The sequence below is a fragment of the Saprolegnia parasitica genome (genome assembly GCF_000151545.1).
Source record: "Saprolegnia parasitica CBS 223.65 unplaced genomic scaffold supercont2.184, whole genome shotgun sequence".
NCBI lineage: Eukaryota > Oomycota > Saprolegniomycetes > Saprolegniales > Saprolegniaceae > Saprolegnia > Saprolegnia parasitica.
In genome coordinates, this window is record NW_012156578.1 from 17,568 (window position 1) to 23,828 (window position 6,261).

Here is a 6,261-nt window from a genome sequence, read left to right on the forward strand (position 1 = left end):
AGTGCTGCACGTTCATGCGCATCGACCACGCGGCGCTGAGTGTGCGTAGCTGCGGCACGGCGTACTCGATGGACGTGAGCTCGGTCATGAGAATCCGGCGAGAGTAGGTTGGCGATATACTGGTGGTGGCGATGGACGCGTTGTAGAGCTTGTTCATCGTTGCGTGGGCGGCATAGATACTGAGGGCCGACGTCGCGGTCAGCGCCAGTTGGGCATTGATTAGGTCGATGAGCAAGGCTTCTCCACTTGTGGGCATAAAGCCGGCCCACCACAGGTCGTTGGCCAAGCTTGGCGAAAGGAGCGAGAGATACCAGAGACCGATGCCGAGCGAGGCGATGAGGTACAGGAGACCTGCGATGACGAGGGCTGCCTGGTACTTGGAGGCGATCCGGATGTTAAACGATGGCGCGCGTTCTAGCGCTTTTGCGGCGGTTGGTAGCATCGAGAACGAGGGTAGCTCACTGAAAATGAAAAGTGCGACTCAAGAGGCTGGCTTCCAGTGTCCAGTGCTGTGCTGGGACGATATGCAAATACATTGTATCGTTCGCTGCAACCGCTGCCTATCCTGGCAACCGAAACGTCAAAATATATTTATCTAGTATCAGATAAACGTACGATTGTTGATCGAATAATCGTCTTGCTCGCAACCATATGTCACTCGATTTGAAGATCTTTCGAGTCCAGGTTGCACGCAAGCAGGCGCACTATTCAACATCAAATACTAGGCAAGTGCTCAAGGCGTGAGCGCGTCACGCGACCGATTATAGCACCTGACCATTTATTAAAATCGTGGTTTGCCACGTGGCAAGGGCCGTTGCGTCGTTGCTAAAACGAGCGATGCGCAACCGCCCGAGTGCGTTAAAATAGCCCGCTGCTCGACTGATATATCATACAGTGCAATGGAAGAAATCTCTGTTGTAACGCACGAGCGGTGTGTACCTTGTTGAAATAGTGCAAGCAGCTGTGCAAGCATCGCTGTGGAGTACCGGTACTGGAGGAAAGAGAGCATCCACAAGCATTCAAACGGCCAATGATTTACTAGCGTGTGTAGAAGCAACGCTTCTGGCCGCTCTAAGCGATGCCGCATTCGTCTCAACAACGGCCCATACAAATGACGACTAAGGTCCATACAACATTGGGCTCCGGTGTCTTCAACAATGGTCTCCAAGAATGGATGTATCGATGAAATACATTCTCAGAGGAGGTGTTTTCTGGTGGCGGCGCCTTGCTTGCGCTTGGTCAATGAGGACCCGTTTGTCACCTATCCCGCATGCTTTTACGCTGATGCGCTCGTGGAGTGTTCTCGCCTGGGCTGAGCCTCGCACAGTGCTACGGCTATTTCTTTCGATGGTAAAATACGAGTTTTGGCGCGTACTATTACAATACAATGAATTAATGGCGTTCTCACATGCCCCCTTCGCTCGGGGGAAAGAACGCATTACCGCTGCACCTCGGGTGAGACGTGGCGGGTTGCTTAGCGGAGATCGAAAACTAGAATGCTAAGCTCTGTCGACGAGTCGTTGGTGTCGCTGAGCCGCCTTCTCTTGTAAAGTCCGCTTCGACTCGTTGCAGGCGCGAAACACCCATTTGCGGCACCAAGCCGCAATTTTGAAAATATGGGTTTGTGCCTTCAAGGCGTCGCCAGGGTCGATTTCACATAAGGCAAATCAAACAGACAACAATGCAGGACGAGCCTAGGATGTTCACGTTCCCGCCTTTCGCCCCGAAGATGGAGTGGTTGCGTTGACACTTTTGAGAAAACACGCGATGCCATGTCAAAACGATAACATTGCCAATCGTCACTCTCTCAAACCTCACATATAGAAACAATCCACTGACTAGTTGTCGTTGAGAAGGGGAATTGCCGCGAGAAAGTCAGCTTTCGTTGTTTGCGGCATCAGCTCCAGCGGTATCGTAAACACCCGCCACGTCTTGATATCGAGGACGATCAGGCGCGTCTTGCTATAGCGCAGCGTAAGGAGTCCGTCGAGGACAGCGGACGCGCGGTCCACGTAGTAAATGTTGTCGTGCATCCAGGCGTTCGGTACAAACAAATATTTTGCCCCCGACGATAGGAAGAGCGACGTCGGCGCGCTTGCCGGCACCTCGCGCAGACAGCGCCGCGCGATCGCAAACGAAACGATTTGAGAGACGAGAACCGCTCCGGCCAGGAGGAGCATGCGTTGAGGACTACCGATTTGAATGGTGCCCGCAGTGCACACGGTATCGGCGTCCACTTGACTCAGTTGACAGTGCAACTGGATGGACGAGACGGGTGCCACGGGTGCTGCCAGCGTCAACGCGCCCGAAAAGACCCAAACGACAAAGCCGTTGGGCGTGATGTAGTACGATGTGTATGCGCCGGTCACAATGAGAAAGATATCGTTGACGATCGTGATGAGCCACGTGACTTCGTTGGCGGCAAGCAGCGTCTTGTACCACGGATCGCGGACCGTGGCCAAGTAACTCATATAACCCGAGTGCTGCAACTGCAAGGTCGCTGTCGACAAGACGACAAGGGCCGTGACACTCCGGAGAAGTAAAAATGGCCTCCCGACCCAGACAATCCCGCCGACGCGGCCGAGCTCGAGCATGTTGAGGCCCTCAAATTGGCCTCGAATGACAAGAATGTACACAAACGCGAGCGACGCAATCGCCATCATGACGCCCGTGACATAGAGGACGCCCGAGTGGAGGTAGCGAGCAAAGTTATCGGGGACTTCCCACGCCTGCGTCGGCTGCGACAGAGGCATTTGGAGGTCGGTCACCAAGGCAAGGCGTTGCGCGTCGCCTTGGAACGAGATCACTTCACGATATCCAAACACCCAGTCGTAGAGGAACAGCCAGCCGAAAAACTAAAGTCTCGATCGGTCTCGTCGAGAAGATTTGTAATGCGCAGCTCGAGGGGTGCGGTCAAGGTCGTGCGGGCATAAATCATGAGCGAGATGTTCATGGCACGAATGCGCGTCGTCATGTCTGCGATGTTGACGATCACGTGCGGTGGGACCTCCATGTAGTCGCGAATGTACGTTCTCGTTGTTGGCAGGTACACGCGACATTGCGTGGCGAACGCTGGGTCCAGCGCGCACACGGCCGAGAGGTTGCTGGTCGTGGATGTGAGATTGGCAAACAGACTCCCGAGAACGTATTGCTGGCGCGTTGGCTGGAGCTTGGCAGAGACACCCGTCGCCACCAAACAGATGGCGTCGAACGATAGGAGACTCGTGAGACCCAAATTGGTTCGTTGGCCAGAATTGAACTCGGTGCAGAGCGGCGACCCGCCATAGGTGAAGACACCTATAGACAGCCACGCCTTTGGCGCAGGACGGGAGAGATCCAATGGCGTGATTGCGCGGTAGGCACTTTGAGCGCTGAGATTCCCAGCGAGCGGCGCACGGGTGAGCTCCAGCAGCAACGACATGAGCTGTTGTAACTCCAGTGGTGGTGGTACATAGATCATATCGATCGAGCCAAACGGTCCGAGATACGAAGAAATGAGTTGAAGCCCTCGCGATAGCGGGGACGGCAGCGTCCCATTCATCACGTAAACATCCGCGAGCGAGGTGTTGGTAAAGGCGTAGGTGGCACTGGACCGTAAAAGACTCAGACCGCCGATGCCAGATGTGTTCGATGCCACGGCCGAGAGGTCGTTGGCCAGCGACCAGTACATTTTGAATGTTGTCTGACTGTCGAGACGGTACGTGCTCGCCAGTGACGCCAGCGTCAGCGGGTATGCAATGCCAAATGCGTTGATGATCGAGTAGCTGTTGCGAACTCCAAGCTGTTTATAGTTTTGCCACTGCGCCTCAAATGATGAAAGACCAAACGACCGCCAGTGAACAGCTTCGTCACTTGTAGTCAACTGCGATGTCGTGCTCGAGACCATGTCCAGCCAGTTGCGACCTTCCGACGACAACTTGAGCTCGGCACCGATACCAATTTCAAAGCCCGTGCCCCAGCAGTTCTGAAAGCTACCGAAATCCACGTTGCGCAGAACGGTCTCCAAGTACACGGCGCCGTTGGTCGTCATGCTCGCGTCGCATCTCGCTTGGCGCTTGGCCGAGTTGGCCATCGTCCACGACCTCTTCAGGTCGAGATAGCAGTACGGAGAGAAGATCCAGGGTGCGTCACACCCATTCGATCGTCTCAGTCCTTCAATCGTCGCCTCGATCGAGCTCAGTAGCGTGTGCTGGAGGTAGGCGCCATAGTTGGCGGGCGACGCCACAAGAGCAGTTGATGACGCAAAGGATGCCATGGCGTTGATACTCGGTCGGTTGAGGGGTAGGTCAAGCATGGTGGTATTGCCAATGACGAGTTGTTCGTTGAGCCAGTTGGCGAGGAAGGCGTGGGCACCGGTGGTGTTGAAGGTGGCCCAATAGACATCGTTGGCCAAGTTGACTTTTGAGATGCTGAGGTACGAGACGGAGCTACTGATGGACGACACAATGTATACGATCCCCATAAGCTTGGTCGCTAGACCCATGACGAGGCGTCGCCGCCGTTGATTGATGTTCGACGTTCTCTTGTGCTGCAGGCGCGGCAGCGGGTTGATCTTAACGGAGCGGTCGACCAAGACGGGGCGCGGGAGCACTTTGAGAAAATCAATCGTCGACCGGTCGTCTTGCAACAAGAGCCACAGTTTGATGTCAAAGATGTACTTGACGTCGCGGAAGCGCAGTGCGAGCAAACCTGCAAGCACACACGCGACGTCATCGATGACGTACTGTGTGGGGGTCGTGCCGGGAGCGGTGGTCATGAATTCTTCGGCAATGCCACTCACGAGTAGGGAGGCTTCGGACGCTGTTGGGCCAAGGTAGCGCCATCGGCTCGAGAGTCGGAGCGTCATCCACACAAGGACGAGAACGCTTGCTTGGATACTGACCACCACAACCAGTCGGCTGGAACTACCGACGACCAGTGCCCCGCTCGCGCACGTCACTGCATAGTCCATGTCGACGCCGACGCAAACACGTTTCAAGCTTCCAGAGATTGTCACCGGACTCGCCACTTCGAGAAGAAAGAGAATTAGCCACGAGAGCAGACTCGCGGTGGAGCTGTACATTTTCGTGCCATCCCGAGTCAGTAGCACCAAGATATCATTGGCGACATAGGTGAGCCACGTTGCCTCGCCCGTGACCACGATGGCTTCAAACCAGCTCCAAGGCGTGGCAATAAACCGTGATGTCGCCGGAAAGGACGTTGAGAGCGAGGGTTTCGCCGAGCTCAGCAACAGCACTGCCGATATACCTCGTAAAAAAGCTAGTGGTCGACCGAGCCAGACAGCCCCCACGATCCGGTTGAAGAAGAAGAGGTTCAAACCGTTGAACTGAAACCGCGTCTTGACCGCATATACCAAGACAATCCCACCGACACTGACAAGAATCACCGAGGTGGCAACCACAAGGTAGTAGAGAATCTGCGTGGCAGACTGCAGCGGCTGCGTCCCTGTCGTGTAGAGCTGCGGGGTATAGACATTGGAGATGAGCGTCAGATTGCCGTTGTCGCCTTGAAATGAGACGACTTCGCGATTGCCGAGGACCCAATCAAAGAGAAAAATCCAACCGAAGAGTGCAAACGAGGGCTCGAGAAGCGCTTGTTTGAGGACGACCCACGAGCCATTGGCGGCGGTAGCGTACTGCATCAAGCCAATGTCCAGGCCAACTTCATCCGCACCCGATGCATTCCAGACCAGCGGTGAGGCGAGGGACTGCAAGAGCTGGTCGGCAGCTGTGATGGCAGCAACGCAAGCTGCTGTCGGTGAGGCCACGGCGCAAATGTCGGCGATAGTTCGACTTGAAGTGGCGGCTCGCGCCAACGCCATCGCGACCAAGCTTGACGTCACGACCAGAGGCTTCGGCTTGGAGCAGTCATCGTAAAAGTCAAACGACTGCTGGACAAATGCCGAGCTCGGCAAGCCCGTGCAAACGGGGTTACCACCAAAGTGGGCATGGTTGCGCCACGTGAGCGGTGTCAGCGCCAGCGTTGCGGGATATGATATCGCAGCTTGCTGGGCGTGCAGTCGAGCGCGTGTCGCCGCGAAAGCGTCGCGAAGGGATACCGGGGGACCCCGATAGAGGCAGTCCACGCTCTGAAACGGACCAATAACCCGTCGGAAGAGCGCTGATTGGTTGAAGAATTGACCCGAGACAAGCGTGACGCCGCCAAACACTTCAGGGTCGACGACAGGCAGCGTGGAGGAGACGTTGGCGTCAAAGAAGCGCGACGACCCGCGAATGAGACTGCGGTTGTTGAAGGCTGCAA